The sequence below is a fragment of the Oryctolagus cuniculus genome, chromosome 10, assembly GCF_051225735.1.
Source record: "Oryctolagus cuniculus isolate XC-2025 breed Fujian yellow rabbit chromosome 10, ASM5122573v1, whole genome shotgun sequence".
NCBI classification, from domain to species: domain Eukaryota; kingdom Metazoa; phylum Chordata; class Mammalia; order Lagomorpha; family Leporidae; genus Oryctolagus; species Oryctolagus cuniculus.
In genome coordinates, this window is record NC_142876.1 from 74,107,425 (window position 1) to 74,124,125 (window position 16,701).

At 70.8% G+C, this 16,701-nt stretch overlaps 7 non-coding genes across 7 annotated transcripts; all 7 read left to right on the top strand.

The window, feature by feature from the left end:
* The first annotated feature begins 1,449 nt into the window (after nucleotides 1–1,449).
* Nucleotides 1,450–1,568, top strand: LOC149124036 (5S ribosomal RNA). The gene has a single exon (XR_016215507.1). It is a non-coding gene; the product is annotated as a 5S ribosomal RNA (ribosomal RNA).
* Nucleotides 1,569–3,929: 2,361 nt separating this feature from the next.
* LOC149124037 (5S ribosomal RNA) lies at nucleotides 3,930–4,048 on the top strand. Its single transcript, XR_016215260.1, has one exon. It is a non-coding gene; the product is annotated as a 5S ribosomal RNA (ribosomal RNA).
* Nucleotides 4,049–6,394: 2,346 nt separating this feature from the next.
* Nucleotides 6,395–6,513, top strand: LOC149124038 (5S ribosomal RNA). Its single transcript, XR_016215515.1, has one exon. It is a non-coding gene; the product is annotated as a 5S ribosomal RNA (ribosomal RNA).
* Nucleotides 6,514–8,877: 2,364 nt separating this feature from the next.
* Nucleotides 8,878–8,996, top strand: LOC149124039 (5S ribosomal RNA). Its single transcript, XR_016215261.1, has one exon. It is a non-coding gene; the product is annotated as a 5S ribosomal RNA (ribosomal RNA).
* Nucleotides 8,997–10,851: 1,855 nt separating this feature from the next.
* On the top strand, nucleotides 10,852–10,970 carry LOC149124040 (5S ribosomal RNA). Its single transcript, XR_016215262.1, has one exon. It is a non-coding gene; the product is annotated as a 5S ribosomal RNA (ribosomal RNA).
* A 1,867-nt stretch (nucleotides 10,971–12,837) lies between these two features.
* LOC149124041 (5S ribosomal RNA) lies at nucleotides 12,838–12,956 on the top strand. Its single transcript, XR_016215263.1, has one exon. It is a non-coding gene; the product is annotated as a 5S ribosomal RNA (ribosomal RNA).
* A 1,860-nt stretch (nucleotides 12,957–14,816) lies between these two features.
* LOC149124042 (5S ribosomal RNA) lies at nucleotides 14,817–14,935 on the top strand. Its single transcript, XR_016215264.1, has one exon. It is a non-coding gene; the product is annotated as a 5S ribosomal RNA (ribosomal RNA).
* Nucleotides 14,936–16,701: the final 1,766 nt, after the last annotated feature.

Consider the following 16,701-nt stretch of genomic DNA (forward strand, 5'->3'; position numbering starts at 1 on the left):
AGCCCGCCGCACCAGCAGCTCCCGGCACCTGCACTCCCACCGCCCCTCCCGGGCTCCTGTCTCCCAGGGAGCCCAATGACTGTGACCACGACCACGACCACGACCACCGCCCGAAGACGACGCCAGGGCGCGGTTGCCCACCACTCAGGGCCCGGTGCTTCGCGCAGCCCAACCCGCGGGCCCTCTGCGCCACCTGGCCGTGCGGCGGCCACGCGCCACAGCCGCAGAAGCCCTCCAGAGCGCAAAGGAGGGACCCCACACCAAGCATCGCAGGCAATACAGGCACCCTCTCCCTCTGTCTCTGACTTACACCAACACCTACACGTCTCTCTCTCTTTCTCTCTCTCTCTCTGTCTCTCTCTCCTCTCTCTGTCCCCCTCTCCCCCATCAGCCCTGATTCACACAGCATCCAAACGGGGCACCCTTTTGGCAGGCCAGGCAGAGACCCGCGGCCACAGGCTGCGTGCCCACAGGACCTCCCCGGGACAGAGGGTCCGTGGCAGGCAGGCAGCACACAGCCTGTGGTCTCGAACTGGCTGCCGGGCTGGAGGGTGCGGGTCGCGCTGAAGCGCCCCACCCTCCCGTGAGGGAACGGGCGCTGAGGACGGAAATCCCTCTGTGCCACGAAGGGTGTCGGGGTGTGCGACTGTGTGCCCCTTGTGTAGGCGTGTGTGTGTGTGTGTGTGTGTGTGTGAGTGCCCACGCGAGCGTGCGGCGGGGGTGATTCCGTGCGCTGCCGCCCTCCTTCCCGACCTGCTGCCCCACTTGGGCCCCCGTGACCGAGCGGGGACAAGGGTCCCCAGGCCCTCAGCTGTCCTCGCGGCGTGGGAGTGTGTGGAGGCGCGGCGGCCGTGCCGGGGGAGGGCGGGCGACCTGTGCGTCAGCGGTGGGGGGGCTGCTGGCGGCCGGGTAGGAGGGAAGGCCCGGGCCGCGGTGGTGTGGGGCGCCGAACCCCCTGGTGCCGGGACCCGCGAGCCGCGGGGCGCAGCCCTGGGCAGGCGTGGAGGCTGCCGGGCACGGCTGGCGTGTGGCTGGGCGATGGCGGCAGGCAGGGGATCCGGCCTAGAAAGAGAGAGTAGGAGTTCCCTGTGGCCAGCGGCAGCCGGAGGAGGTTGGCTCCCCTTGGCTTGGCGGCAGCGTGCCGACTGGGCGCCCGGTGCTGCAGGTCCTGGGCTGGGCAGGCGGAGGGCTGGAGTTCGGGCACTGGTGCAGGGCTAGGCGGAGGGCGGCTGAGGAGGAGGGGGGGGAGGAGGAGAAGAGAAGAGAAGAGAAAAGAGGGAGGAGGCGGAGGAGAAGCGGCAGCGGGAGCGGGAGCGGGAGTGGGAATGGGAATGGGAATGGGAGTGAGAGCGGGGAGCGGGCAGGAAGAGGAGGCGGCGGCGGCGGCGGCGGCGGCGGCGGCGGCTGTGCGGGCGCGCACTCAAGAGGGGCCTGGAGGCGGCCTCTGGCGTCTACGGCCATACCACCCTGAACGCGCCCGATCTCGTCTGATCTCGGAAGCTAAGCAGGGTCGGGCCTGGTTAGTACTTGGATGGGAGACCGCCTGGGAATACCAGGTGCTGTAGGCTTTTGCCCCGCGGCACCCTCCCCTTTTGCTCGCCTTTGGCTGGCTGCCTAGCCACGCCCCCATCCGCCAGCCCGCACGCCAGGACCCCTGCGACCCCCAACGCAGCTCCAGCAGGGGGCAGAAGCCCGACCCCTCCACCTGGCAGCCCCAGCCCGCCCGCGCCTCGGGCCTGGGCCTGGGCCTGGGCCTGGGCCTGGGCCTGGGCCTGGGCACGGGCACGGGTACGGGTACGGGCACGGGCACGGGCGGGCCGGCCAGCTGTCCCCGGCTGCCGCAGCCCCACCGCCAACCCCGGGGCCCACCCCGGGACACAGGCCACGCCCCGCGCCATCCAGCGCGCCCCCTCCAACCCCAAACCAGCGACTCACCGCCCGCCAGGGCGCTCCCCTGCCGGCCGCCCCAACCCCGCAGCCCGCCGCACCAGCAGCTCCCGGCACCTGCACTCCCACCGCCCCTCCCGGGCTCCTGTCTCCCAGGGAGCCCAATGACTGTGACCACGACCACGACCACGACCACCGCCCGAAGACGACGCCAGGGCGCGGTTGCCCACCACTCAGGGCCCGGTGCCTCGCGCAGCCCAACCCGCGGGCCCTCTGCGCCACCTGGCCGTGCGGCGGCCACGCGCCACAGCCGCGGAAGCCCTCCAGAGCGCAAAGGAGGGACCCCACACCAAGCCTCGCAGGCAATACAGGCACCCTCTCCCTCTGTCTCTGACTTACACCAACACCTACACGTCTCTCTCTCTTTCTCTCTCTCTCTCTGTCTCTCTCTCCTCTCTCTGTCCCCCTCTCCCCCATCAGCCCTGACTCACACAGCATCCAAACGGGGCACCCTTTTGGCAGGCCAGGCAGAGACCCGCGGCCACAGGCTGCGTGCCCACAGGACCTCCCCGGGACAGAGGGTCCGTGGCAGGCAGGCAGCACACAGCCTGTGGTCCCTGTGGGGAGCAACTCGGATTGGACTGAGTTACTGGAATTAAGACTTATTCTATGCATCTGCTCTCCCACAATATGGCGCTGGGAGAGGAGAAAACAGCTTCTATGCAGCTGCCTCTTGCCAACTTGAGTGATGACCTCCAGGAGCTGATCCTGCTCCTGATTGGAGGAGAGCAGCGTACTTGGCGTGTGGGCAGCCGAGTTGGGATTGGCGGAAGAGGACTATAAAGGAGGAGAGAGACAACATGCACCAGGAACATCTAAGGGGAACACCTGTGCAGCCCCCGAGAGAGCCGGCCGGCCGGCCGGCGGTGTGCCGCTCCCCCGCGGAAGTGGGGAATGTGGCAGGGGGAACCGCCCTTCCACGGAGGTGGAAGGGACGGTAGCCAACCCGGGAAGAACCAGCAGCAAACCCGGGGAGGGCCGAGCAGACGAAAGAACAGCGCAGGGTCCTGTGTCGTTCCTCCATGAAGAGGGGGAGCGACAGTCTCGAACTGGCTGCCGGGCTGGAGGGTGCGGGTCGCGCTGAAGCGCCCCACCCTCCCGTGAGGGAACGGGCGCTGAGGACGGAAATCCCTCTGTGCCACGAAGGGTGTCGGGGTGTGCGACTGTGTGCCCCTTGTGTAGGCGTGTGTGTGTGTGTGTGTGTGTGTGTGAGTGCCCACGCGAGCGTGCGGCGGGGGTGATTCCGTGCGCTGCCGCCCTCCTTCCCGACCTGCTGCCCCACTTGGGCCCCCGTGACCGAGCGGGGACAAGGGTCCCCAGGCCCTCAGCTGTCCTCGCGGCGTGGGAGTGTGTGGAGGCGCGGCGGCCGTGCCGGGGGAGGGCGGGCGACCTGTGCATCAGCGGTGGGGGGGCTGCTGGCGGCCGGGTAGGAGGGAAGGCCCGGGCCGCGGTGGTGTGGGGCGCCGAACCCCCTGGTGCCGGGACCCGCGAGCCGCGGGGCGCAGCCCTGGGCAGGCGTGGAGGCTGCCGGGCACGGCTGGCGTGTGGCTGGGCGATGGCGGCAGGCAGGGGATCCGGCCTAGAAAGAGAGAGTAGGAGTTCCCTGTGGCCAGCGGCAGCCGGAGGAGGTTGGCTCCCCTTGGCTTGGCGGCAGCGTGCCGACTGGGCGCCCGGTGCTGCAGGTCCTGGGCTGGGCAGGCGGAGGGCTGGAGTTCGGGCACTGGTGCAGGGCTAGGCGGAGGGCGGCTGAGGAGGAGGGGGGGGGAGGAGGAGAAGAGAAGAGAAGAGAAAAGAGGGAGGAGGCGGAGGAGAAGCGGCAGCGGGAGCGGGAGCGGGAGCGGGAGTGGGAATGGGAATGGGAATGGGAATGGGAGTGAGAGCGGGGAGCGGGCAGGAAGAGGAGGCGGCGGCGGCGGCGGCGGCGGCGGCGGCGGCGGCTGTGCGGGCGCGCACTCAAGAGGGGCCTGGAGGCGGCCTCTGGCGTCTACGGCCATACCACCCTGAACGCGCCCGATCTCGTCTGATCTCGGAAGCTAAGCAGGGTCGGGCCTGGTTAGTACTTGGATGGGAGACCGCCTGGGAATACCGGGTGCTGTAGGCTTTTGCCCCGCGGCACCCTCCCCTTTTGCTCGCCTTTGGCTGGCTGCCTAGCCACGCCCCAATCCGCCAGCCCGCACGCCGGGACCCCTGCGACCCCCAACGCAGCTCCAGCAGGGGGCAGAAGCCCGACCCCTCCACCTGGCAGCCCCAGCCCGCCCGCGCCTCGGGCCTGGGCCTGGGCCTGGGCCTGGGCCTGGGCCTGGGCCTGGGCACGGGCACGGGCACGGGCACCGGCACGGGCGGGCCGGCCAGCTGTCCCCGGCTGCCGCAGCCCCACCGCCAACCCCGGGGCCCACCCCGGGACACAGGCCACGCCCCGCGCCATCCAGCGCGCCCCCTCCAACCCCAAACCAGCGACTCACCGCCCGCCAGGGCGCTCCCCTGCCGGCCGCCCCAACCCCGCAGCCCGCCGCACCAGCAGCTCCCGGCACCTGCACTCCCACCGCCCCTCCCGGGCTCCTGTCTCCCAGGGAGCCCAATGACTGTGACCACGACCACGACCACGACCACCGCCCGAAGACGACGCCAGGGCGCGGTTGCCCACCACTCAGGGCCCGGTGCCTCGCGCAGCCCAACCCGCGGGCCCTCTGCGCCACCTGGCCGTGCGGCGGCCACGCGCCACAGCCGCGGAAGCCCTCCAGAGCACAAAGGAGGGACCCCACACCAAGCCTCGCAGGCAATACAGGCACCCTCTCCCTCTGTCTCTGACTTACACCAACACCTACACGTCTCTCTCTCTTTCTCTCTCTCTCTCTGTCTCTCTCTCCTCTCTCTGTCCCCCTCTCCCCCATCAGCCCTGACTCACACAGCATCCAAACGGGGCACCCTTTTGGCAGGCCAGGCAGAGACCCGCGGCCACAGGCTGCGTGCCCACAGGACCTCCCCGGGACAGAGGGTCCGTGGCAGGCAGGCAGCACACAGCCTGTGGTCTCTGTGGGGAGCAACTCGGATTGGACTGAGTTACTGGAATTAAGACTTATTCTATGCATCTGCTCTCCCACAATATGGCGCTGGGAGAGGAGAAAACAGCTTCTATGCAGCTGCCTCTTGCCAACTTGAGTGATGACCTCCAGGAGCTGATCCTGCTCCTGATTGGAGGAGAGCAGCGTACTTGGCGTGTGGGCAGCCGAGTTGGGATTGGCGGAAGAGGACTATAAAGGAGGAGAGAGACAACATGCACCAGGAACATCTAAGGGGAACACCTGTGCAGCCCCCGAGAGAGCCGGCCGGCCGGCCGGCGGTGTGCCGCTCCCCCGCGGAAGTGGGGAATGTGGCAGGGGGAACCGCCCTTCCACGGAGGTGGAAGGGACGGTAGCCAACCTGGGAAGAACCAGCAGCAAACCCGGGGAGGGCCGAGCAGACGAAAGAACAGCGCAGGGTCCTGTGTCGTTCCTCCATGAAGAGGGGGAGCGACAGTCTCGAACTGGCTGCCGGGCTGGAGGGTGCGGGTCGCGCTGAAGCGCCCCACCCTCCCGTGAGGGAACGGGCGCTGAGGACGGAAATCCCTCTGTGCCACGAAGGGTGTCGGGGTGTGCGACTGTGTGCCCCTTGTGTAGGCGTGTGTGTGTGTGTGTGTGTGTGTGTGAGTGCCCACGCGAGCGTGCGGCGGGGGTGATTCCGTACGCTGCCGCCCTCCTTCCCAACCTGCTGCCCCACTTGGGCCCCCGTGACCGAGCGGGGACAAGGGTCCCCAGGCCCTCAGCTGTCCTCGCGGCGTGGGAGTGTGTGGAGGCGCGGCGGCCGTGCCGGGGGAGGGCGGGCGACCTGTGCGTCAGCGGTGGGGGGGCTGCTGGCGGCCGGGTAGGAGGGAAGGCCCGGGCCGCGGTGGTGTGGGGCGCCGAACCCCCTGGTGCCGGGACCCGCGAGCCGCGGGGCGCAGCCCTGGGCAGGCGTGGAGGCTGCCGGGCACGGCTGGCGTGTGGCTGGGCGATGGCGGCAGGCAGGGGATCCGGCCTAGAAAGAGAGAGTAGGAGTTCCCTGTGGCCAGCGGCAGCCGGAGGAGGTTGGCTCCCCTTGGCTTGGCGGCAGCGTGCCGACTGGGCGCCCGGTGCTGCAGGTCCTGGGCTGGGCAGGCGGAGGGCTGGAGTTCGGGCACTGGTGCAGGGCTAGGCGGAGGGCGGCTGAGGAGGAGGGGGGGGGAGGAGGAGAAGAGAAGAGAAGAGAAAAGAGGGAGGAGGCGGAGGAGAAGCGGCAGCGGGAGCGGGAGCGGGAGCGGGAGTGGGAATGGGAATGGGAATGGGAGTGAGAGCGGGGAGCGGGCAGGAAGAGGAGGCGGCGGCGGCGGCGGCGGCGGCGGCGGCGGCTGTGCGGGCGCGCACTCAAGAGGGGCCTGGAGGCGGCCTCTGGCGTCTACGGCCATACCACCCTGAACGCGCCCGATCTCGTCTGATCTCGGAAGCTAAGCAGGGTCGGGCCTGGTTAGTACTTGGATGGGAGACCGCCTGGGAATACCAGGTGCTGTAGGCTTTTGCCCCGCGGCACCCTCCCCTTTTGCTCGCCTTTGGCTGGCTGCCTAGCCACGCCCCCATCCGACAGCCCGCACGCCAGGACCCCTGCGACCCCCAACGCAGCTCCAGCAGGGGGCAGAAGCCCGACCCCTCCACCTGGCAGCCCCAGCCCGCCCGCGCCTCGGGCCTGGGCCTGGGCCTGGGCCTGGGCCTGGGCCTGGGCCTGGGCACAGGCACGGGTACGGGTACGGGCACGGGCACGGGCGGGCCGGCCAGCTGTCCCCGGCTGCCGCAGCCCCACCGCCAACCCCGGGGCCCACCCCGGGACACAGGCCACGCCCCGCGCCATCCAGCGCGCCCCCTCCAACCCCAAACCAGCGACTCACCGCCCGCCAGGGCGCTCCCCTGCCGGCCGCCCCAACCCCGCAGCCCGCCGCACCAGCAGCTCCCGGCACCTGCACTCCCACCGCCCCTCCCGGGCTCCTGTCTCCCAGGGAGCCCAATGACTGTGACCACGACCACGACCACGACCACCGCCCGAAGACGACGCCAGGGCGCGGTTGCCCACCACTCAGGGCCCGGTGCCTCGCGCAGCCCAACCCGCGGGCCCTCTGCGCCACCTGGCCGTGCGGCGGCCACGCGCCACAGCCGCGGAAGCCCTCCAGAGCGCAAAGGAGGGACCCCACACCAAGCCTCGCAGGCAATACAGGCACCCTCTCCCTCTGTCTCTGACTTACACCAACACCTACACGTCTCTCTCTCTTTCTCTCTCTCTCTCTGTCTCTCTCTCCTCTCTCTGTCCCCCTCTCCCCCATCAGCCCTGACTCACACAGCATCCAAACGGGGCACCCTTTTGGCAGGCCAGGCAGAGACCCGCGGCCACAGGCTGCGTGCCCACAGGACCTCCCCGGGACAGAGGGTCCGTGGCAGGCAGGCAGCACACAGCCTGTGGTCCCTGTGGGGAGCAACTCGGATTGGAATGAGTTACTGGAATTAAGACTTATTCTATGCATCTGCTCTCCCACAATATGGCGCTGGGAGAGGAGAAAACAGCTTCTATGCAGCTGCCTCTTGCCAACTTGAGTGATGACCTCCAGGAGCTGATCCTGCTCCTGATTGGAGGAGAGCAGCGTACTTGGCGTGTGGGCAGCCGAGTTGGGATTGGCGGAAGAGGACTATAAAGGAGGAGAGAGACAACATGCACCAGGAACATCTAAGGGGAACACCTGTGCAGCCCCCGAGAGAGCCGGCCGGCCGGCCGGCGGTGTGCCGCTCCCCCGCGGAAGTGGGGAATGTGGCAGGGGGAACCGCCCTTCCACGGAGGTGGAAGGGACGGTAGCCAACCCGGGAAGAACCAGCAGCAAACCCGGGGAGGGCCGAGCAGACGAAAGAACAGCGCAGGGTCCTGTGTCGTTCCTCCATGAAGAGGGGGAGCGACAGTCTCGAACTGGCTGCCGGGCTGGAGGGTGCGGGTCGCGCTGAAGCGCCCCACCCTCCCGTGAGGGAACGGGCGCTGAGGACGGAAATCCCTCTGTGCCACGAAGGGTGTCGGGGTGTGCGACTGTGTGCCCCTTGTGTAGGCGTGTGTGTGTGTGTGTGTGTGTGTGTGAGTGCCCACGCGAGCGTGCGGCGGGGGTGATTCCGTGCGCTGCCGCCCTCCTTCCCGACCTGCTGCCCCACTTGGGCCCCCGTGACCGAGCGGGGACAAGGGTCCCCAGGCCCTCAGCTGTCCTCGCGGCGTGGGAGTGTGTGGAGGCGCGGCGGCCGTGCCGGGGGAGGGCGGGCGACCTGTGCGTCAGCGGTGGGGGGGCTGCTGGCGGCCGGGTAGGAGGGAAGGCCCGGGCCGCGGTGGTGTGGGGCGCCGAACCCCCTGGTGCCGGGACCCGCGAGCCGCGGGGCGCAGCCCTGGGCAGGCGTGGAGGCTGCCGGGCACGGCTGGCGTGTGGCTGGGCGATGGCGGCAGGCAGGGGATCCGGCCTAGAAAGAGAGAGTAGGAGTTCCCTGTGGCCAGCGGCAGCCGGAGGAGGTTGGCTCCCCTTGGCTTGGCGGCAGCGTGCCGACTGGGCGCCCGGTGCTGCAGGTCCTGGGCTGGGCAGGCGGAGGGCTGGAGTTCGGGCACTGGTGCAGGGCTAGGCGGAGGGCGGCTGAGGAGGAGGGGGGGGGAGGAGGAGAAGAGAAGAGAAGAGAAAAGAGGGAGGAGGCGGAGGAGAAGCGGCAGCGGGAGCGGGAGCGGGAGCGGGAGTGGGAATGGGAATGGGAATGGGAATGGGAGTGAGAGCGGGGAGCGGGCAGGAAGAGGAGGCGGCGGCGGCGGCGGCGGCGGCGGCGGCGGCGGCGGCTGTGCGGGCGCGCACTCAAGAGGGGCCTGGAGGCGGCCTCTGGCGTCTACGGCCATACCACCCTGAACGCGCCCGATCTCGTCTGATCTCGGAAGCTAAGCAGGGTCGGGCCTGGTTAGTACTTGGATGGGAGACCGCCTGGGAATACCGGGTGCTGTAGGCTTTTGCCCCGCGGCACCCTCCCCTTTTGCTCGCCTTTGGCTGGCTGCCTAGCCACGCCCCCATCCGCCAGCCCGCACGCCGGGACCCCTGCGACCCCCAACGCAGCTCCAGCAGGGGGCAGAAGCCCGACCCCTCCACCTGGCAGCCCCAGCCCGCCCGCGCCTCGGGCCTGGGCCTGGGCCTGGGCCTGGGCCTGGGCCTGGGCCTGGGCACGGGCACGGGCACGGGCACCGGCACGGGCGGGCCGGCCAGCTGTCCCCGGCTGCCGCAGCCCCACCGCCAACCCCGGGGCCCACCCCGGGACACAGGCCACGCCCCGCGCCATCCAGCGCGCCCCCTCCAACCCCAAACCAGCGACTCACCGCCCGCCAGGGCGCTCCCCTGCCGGCCGCCCCAACCCCGCAGCCCGCCGCACCAGCAGCTCCCGGCACCTGCACTCCCACCGCCCCTCCCGGGCTCCTGTCTCCCAGGGAGCCCAATGACTGTGACCACGACCACGACCACGACCACCGCCCGAAGACGACGCCAGGGCGCGGTTGCCCACCACTCAGGGCCCGGTGCCTCGCGCAGCCCAACCCGCGGGCCCTCTGCGCCACCTGGCCGTGCGGCGGCCACGCGCCACAGCCGCGGAAGCCCTCCAGAGCGCAAAGGAGGGACCCCACACCAAGCCTCGCAGGCAATACAGGCACCCTCTCCCTCTGTCTCTGACTTACACCAACACCTACACGTCTCTCTCTCTTTCTCTCTCTCTCTCTGTCTCTCTCTCCTCTCTCTGTCCCCCTCTCCCCCATCAGCCCTGACTCACACAGCATCCAAACGGGGCACCCTTTTGGCAGGCCAGGCAGAGACCCGCGGCCACAGGCTGCGTGCCCACAGGACCTCCCCGGGACAGAGGGTCCGTGGCAGGCAGGCAGCACACAGCCTGTGGTCTCGAACTGGCTGCCGGGCTGGAGGGTGCGGGTCGCGCTGAAGCGCCCCACCCTCCCGTGAGGGAACGGGCGCTGAGGACGGAAATCCCTCTGTGCCACGAAGGGTGTCGGGGTGTGCGACTGTGTGCCCCTTGTGTAGGCGTGTGTGTGTGTGTGTGTGTGTGTGAGTGCCCACGCGAGCGTGCGGCGGGGGTGATTCCGTACGCTGCCGCCCTCCTTCCCGACCTGCTGCCCCACTTGGGCCCCCGTGACCGAGCGGGGACAAGGGTCCCCAGGCCCTCAGCTGTCCTCGCGGCGTGGGAGTGTGTGGAGGCGCGGCGGCCGTGCCGGGGGAGGGCGGGCGACCTGTGCGTCAGCGGTGGGGGGGCTGCTGGCGGCCGGGTAGGAGGGAAGGCCCGGGCCGCGGTGGTGTGGGGCGCCGAACCCCCTGGTGCCGGGACCCGCGAGCCGCGGGGCGCAGCCCTGGGCAGGCGTGGAGGCTGCCGGGCACGGCTGGCGTGTGGCTGGGCGATGGCGGCAGGCAGGGGATCCGGCCTAGAAAGAGAGAGTAGGAGTTCCCTGTGGCCAGCGGCAGCCGGAGGAGGTTGGCTCCCCTTGGCTTGGCGGCAGCGTGCCGACTGGGCGCCCGGTGCTGCAGGTCCTGGGCTGGGCAGGCGGAGGGCTGGAGTTCGGGCACTGGTGCAGGGCTAGGCGGAGGGCGGCTGAGGAGGAGGGGGGGGAGGAGGAGAAGAGAAGAGAAGAGAAAAGAGGGAGGAGGCGGAGGAGAAGCGGCAGCGGGAGCGGGAGCGGGAGTGGGAATGGGAATGGGAATGGGAGTGAGAGCGGGGAGCGGGCAGGAAGAGGAGGCGGCGGCGGCGGCGGCGGCGGCGGCGGCGGCGGCGGCTGTGCGGGCGCGCACTCAAGAGGGGCCTGGAGGCGGCCTCTGGCGTCTACGGCCATACCACCCTGAACGCGCCCGATCTCGTCTGATCTCGGAAGCTAAGCAGGGTCGGGCCTGGTTAGTACTTGGATGGGAGACCGCCTGGGAATACCGGGTGCTGTAGGCTTTTGCCCCGCAGCACCCTCCCCTTTTGCTCGCCTTTGGCTGGCTGCCTAGCCACGCCCCCATCCGCCAGCCCGCACGCCGGGACCCCTGCGACCCCCAACGCAGCTCCAGCAGGGGGCAGAAGCCCGACCCCTCCACCTGGCAGCCCCAGCCCGCCCGCGCCTCGGGCCTGGGCCTGGGCCTGGGCCTGGGCCTGGGCACGGGCACGGGCACGGGCACGGGCACGGGCACGGGCGGGCCGGCCAGCTGTCCCCGGCTGCCGCAGCCCCACCGCCAACCCCGGGGCCCACCCCGGGACACAGGCCACGCCCCGCGCCATCCAGCGCGCCCCCTCCAACCCCAAACCAGCGACTCACCGCCCGCCAGGGCGCTCCCCTGCCGGCCGCCCCAACCCCGCAGCCCGCCGCACCAGCAGCTCCCGGCACCTGCACTCCCACCGCCCCTCCCGGGCTCCTGTCTCCCAGGGAGCCCAATGACTGTGACCACGACCACGACCACGACCACCGCCCGAAGACGACGCCAGGGCGCGGTTGCCCACCACTCAGGGCCCGGTGCCTCGCGCAGCCCAACCCGCGGGCCCTCTGCGCCACCTGGCCGTGCGGCGGCCACGCGCCACAGCCGCGGAAGCCCTCCAGAGCGCAAAGGAGGGACCCCACACCAAGCCTCGCAGGCAATACAGGCACCCTCTCCCTCTGTCTCTGACTTACACCAACACCTACACGTCTCTCTCTCTTTCTCTCTCTCTCTCTGTCTCTCTCTCCTCTCTCTGTCCCCCTCTCCCCCATCAGCCCTGACTCACACAGCATCCAAACGGGGCACCCTTTTGGCAGGCCAGGCAGAGACCCGCGGCCACAGGCTGCGTGCCCACAGGACCTCCCCGGGACAGAGGGTCCGTGGCAGGCAGGCAGCACACAGCCTGTGGTCTCGAACTGGCTGCCGGGCTGGAGGGTGCGGGTCGCGCTGAAGCGCCCCACCCTCCCGTGAGGGAACGGGCGCTGAGGACGGAAATCCCTCTGTGCCACGAAGGGTGTCGGGGTGTGCGACTGTGTGCCCCTTGTGTAGGCGTGTGTGTGTGTGTGTGTGTGTGTGTGAGTGCCCACGCGAGCGTGCGGCGGGGGTGATTCCGTACGCTGCCGCCCTCCTTCCCGACCTGCTGCCCCACTTGGGCCCCCGTGACCGAGCGGGGACAAGGGTCCCCAGGCCCTCAGCTGTCCTCGCGGCGTGGGAGTGTGTGGAGGCGCGGCGGCCGTGCCGGGGGAGGGCGGGCGACCTGTGCGTCAGCGGTGGGGGGGCTGCTGGCGGCCGGGTAGGAGGGAAGGCCCGGGCCGCGGTGGTGTGGGGCGCCGAACCCCCTGGTGCCGGGACCCGCGAGCCGCGGGGCGCAGCCCTGGGCAGGCGTGGAGGCTGCCGGGCACGGCTGGCGTGTGGCTGGGCGATGGCGGCAGGCAGGGGATCCGGCCTAGAAAGAGAGAGTAGGAGTTCCCTGTGGCCAGCGGCAGCCGGAGGAGGTTGGCTCCCCTTGGCTTGGCGGCAGCGTGCCGACTGGGCGCCCGGTGCTGCAGGTCCTGGGCTGGGCAGGCGGAGGGCTGGAGTTCGGGCACTGGTGCAGGGCTAGGCGGAGGGCGGCTGAGGAGGAGGGGGGGGGAGGAGGAGAAGAGAAGAGAAGAGAAAAGAGGGAGGAGGCGGAGGAGAAGCGGCAGCGGGAGCGGGAGCGGGAGCGGGAGCGGGAGTGGGAATGGGAATGGGAATGGGAATGGGAATGGGAGTGAGAGCGGGGAGCGGGCAGGAGGAGGAGGAGGAGGCGGCGGCGGCGGCGGCGGCGGCTGTGCGGGCGCGCACTCAAGAGGGGCCTGGAGGCGGCCTCTGGCGTCTACGGCCATACCACCCTGAACGCGCCCGATCTCGTCTGATCTCGGAAGCTAAGCAGGGTCGGGCCTGGTTAGTACTTGGATGGGAGACCGCCTGGGAATACCGGGTGCTGTAGGCTTTTGCCCCGCGGCACCCTCCCCTTTTGCTCGCCTTTGGCTGGCTGCCTAGCCACGCCCCCATCCGCCAGCCCGCACGCCGGGACCCCTGCGACCCCCAACGCAGCTCCAGCAGGGGGCAGAAGCCCGACCCCTCCACCTGGCAGCCCCAGCCCGCCTGCGCCTCGGGCCTGGGCCTGGGCCTGGGCCTGGGCCTGGGCACGGGCACGGGCACGGGCACGGGCACGGGCACGGGCACGGGCACGGGCGGGCCGGCCAGCTGTCCCCGGCTGCCGCAGCCCCACCGCCAACCCCGGGGCCCACCCCGGGACACAGGCCACGCCCCGCGCCATCCAGCGCGCCCCCTCCAACCCCAAACCAGCGACTCACCGCCCGCCAGGGCGCTCCCCTGCCGGCCGCCCCAACCCCGCAGCCCGCCGCACCAGCAGCTCCCGGCACCTGCACTCCCACCGCCCCTCCCGGGCTCCTGTCTCCCAGGGAGCCCAATGACTGTGACCACGACCACGACCACGACCACCGCCCGAAGACGACGCCAGGGCGCGGTTGCCCACCACTCAGGGCCCGGTGCCTCGCGCAGCCCAACCCGCGGGCCCTCTGCGCCACCTGGCCGTGCGGCGGCCACGCGCCACAGCCGCGGAAGCCCTCCAGAGCGCAAAGGAGGGACCCCACACCAAGCCTCGCAGGCAATACAGGCACCCTCTCCCTCTGTCTCTGACTTACACCAACACCTACACGTCTCTCTCTCTTTCTCTCTCTCTCTCTGTCTCTCTCTCCTCTCTCTGTCCCCCTCTCCCCCATCAGCCCTGACTCACACAGCATCCAAACGGGGCACCCTTTTGGCAGGCCAGGCAGAGACCCGCGGCCACAGGCTGCGTGCCCACAGGACCTCCCCGGGACAGAGGGTCCGTGGCAGGCAGGCAGCACACAGCCTGTGGTCTCGAACTGGCTGCCGGGCTGGAGGGTGCGGGTCGCGCTGAAGCGCCCCACCCTCCCGTGAGGGAACGGGCGCTGAGGACGGAAATCCCTCTGTGCCACGAAGGGTGTCGGGGTGTGCGACTGTGTGCCCCTTGTGTAGGCGTGTGTGTGTGTGTGTGTGTGTGTGTGAGTGCCCACGCGAGCGTGCGGCGGGGGTGATTCCGTACGCTGCCGCCCTCCTTCCCGACCTGCTGCCCCACTTGGGCCCCCGTGACCGAGCGGGGACAAGGGTCCCCAGGCCCTCAGCTGTCCTCGCGGCGTGGGAGTGTGTGGAGGCGCGGCGGCCGTGCCGGGGGAGGGCGGGCGACCTGTGCGTCAGCGGTGGGGGGGCTGCTGGCGGCCGGGTAGGAGGGAAGGCCCGGGCCGCGGTGGTGTGGGGCGCCGAACCCCCTGGTGCCGGGACCCGCGAGCCGCGGGGCGCAGCCCTGGGCAGGCGTGGAGGCTGCCGGGCACGGCTGGCGTGTGGCTGGGCGATGGCGGCAGGCAGGGGATCCGGCCTAGAAAGAGAGAGTAGGAGTTCCCTGTGGCCAGCGGCAGCCGGAGGAGGTTGGCTCCCCTTGGCTTGGCGGCAGCGTGCCGACTGGGCGCCCGGTGCTGCAGGTCCTGGGCTGGGCAGGCGGAGGGCTGGAGTTCGGGCACTGGTGCAGGGCTAGGCGGAGGGCGGCTGAGGAGGAGGGGGGGGAGGAGGAGAAGAGAAGAGAAGAGAAAAGAGGGAGGAGGCGGAGGAGAAGCGGCAGCGGGAGCGGGAGCGGGAGTGGGAATGGGAATGGGAATGGGAGTGAGAGCGGGGAGCGGGCAGGAAGAGGAGGCGGCGGCGGCGGCGGCGGCGGCGGCGGCGGCGGCTGTGCGGGCGCGCACTCAAGAGGGGCCTGGAGGCGGCCTCTGGCGTCTACGGCCATACCACCCTGAACGCGCCCGATCTCGTCTGATCTCGGAAGCTAAGCAGGGTCGGGCCTGGTTAGTACTTGGATGGGAGACCGCCTGGGAATACCGGGTGCTGTAGGCTTTTGCCCCGCGGCACCCTCCCCTTTTGCTCGCCTTTGGCTGGCTGCCTAGCCACGCCCCCATCCGCCAGCCCGCACGCCGGGACCCCTGCGACCCCCAACGCAGCTCCAGCAGGGGTAGAAGCCCGACCCCTCCACCTGGCAGCCCCAGCCCGCCCGCGCCTCGGGCCTGGGCCTGGGCCTGGGCCTGGGCCTGGGCACGGGCACGGGCACGGGCACGGGCACGGGCGGGCCGGCCAGCTGTCCCCGGCTGCCGCAGCCCCACCGCCAACCCCGGGGCCCACCCCGGGACACAGGCCACGCCCCGCGCCATCCAGCGCGCCCCCTCCAACCCCAAACCAGCGACTCACCGCCCGCCAGGGCGCTCCCCTGCCGGCCGCCCCAACCCCGCAGCCCGCCGCACCAGCAGCTCCCGGCACCTGCACTCCCACCGCCCCTCCCGGGCTCCTGTCTCCCAGGGAGCCCAATGACTGTGACCACGACCACGACCACGACCACCGCCCGAAGACGACGCCAGGGCGCGGTTGCCCACCACTCAGGGCCCGGTGCCTCGCGCAGCCCAACCCGCGGGCCCTCTGCGCCACCTGGCCGTGCGGCGGCCACGCGCCACAGCCGCGGAAGCCCTCCAGAGCGCAAAGGAGGGACCCCACACCAAGCCTCGCAGGCAATACAGGCACCCTCTCCCTCTGTCTCTGACTTACACCAACACCTACACGTCTCTCTCTCTTTCTCTCTCTCTCTCTGTCTCTCTCTCCTCTCTCTGTCCCCCTCTCCCCCATCAGCCCTGACTCACACAGCATCCAAACGGGGCACCCTTTTGGCAGGCCAGGCAGAGACCCGCGGCCACAGGCTGCGTGCCCACAGGACCTCCCCGGGACAGAGGGTCCGTGGCAGGCAGGCAGCACACAGCCTGTGGTCTCGAACTGGCTGCCGGGCTGGAGGGTGCGGGTCGCGCTGAAGCGCCCCACCCTCCCGTGAGGGAACGGGCGCTGAGGACGGAAATCCCTCTGTGCCACGAAGGGTGTCGGGGTGTGCGACTGTGTGCCCCTTGTGTAGGCGTGTGTGTGTGTGTGTGTGTGTGTGTGAGTGCCCACGCGAGCGTGCGGCGGGGGTGATTCCGTACGCTGCCGCCCTCCTTCCCGACCTGCTGCCCCACTTGGGCCCCCGTGACCGAGCGGGGACAAGGGTCCCCAGGCCCTCAGCTGTCCTCGCGGCGTGGGAGTGTGTGGAGGCGCGGCGGCCGTGCCGGGGGAGGGCGGGCGACCTGTGCGTCAGCGGTGGGGGGCTGCTGGCGGCCGGGTAGGAGGGAAGGCCCGGGCCGCGGTGGTGTGGGGCGCCGAACCCCCTGGTGCCGGGACCCGCGAGCCGCGGGGCGCAGCCCTGGGCAGGCGTGGAGGCTGCCGGGCACGGCTGGCGTGTGGCTGGGCGATGGCGGCAGGCAGGGGATCCGGCCTAGAAAGAGAGAGTAGGAGTTCCCTGTGGCCAGCGGCAGCCGGAGGAGGTTGGCTCCCCTTGGCTTGGCGGCAGCGTGCCGACTGGGCGCCCGGTGCTGCAGGTCCTGGGCTGGGCAGGCGGAGGGCTGGAGTTCGGGCACTGGTGCAGGGCTAGGCGGAGGGCGGCTGAGGAGGAGGGGGGGGAGGAGGAGAAGAGAAGAGAAGAGAAAAGAGGGAGGAGGCGGAGGAGAAGCGGCAGCGGGAGCGGGAGCGGGAGTGGGAATGGGAATGGGAATGGGAGTGAGAGCGGGGAGCGGGCAGGAAGAGGAGGCGGC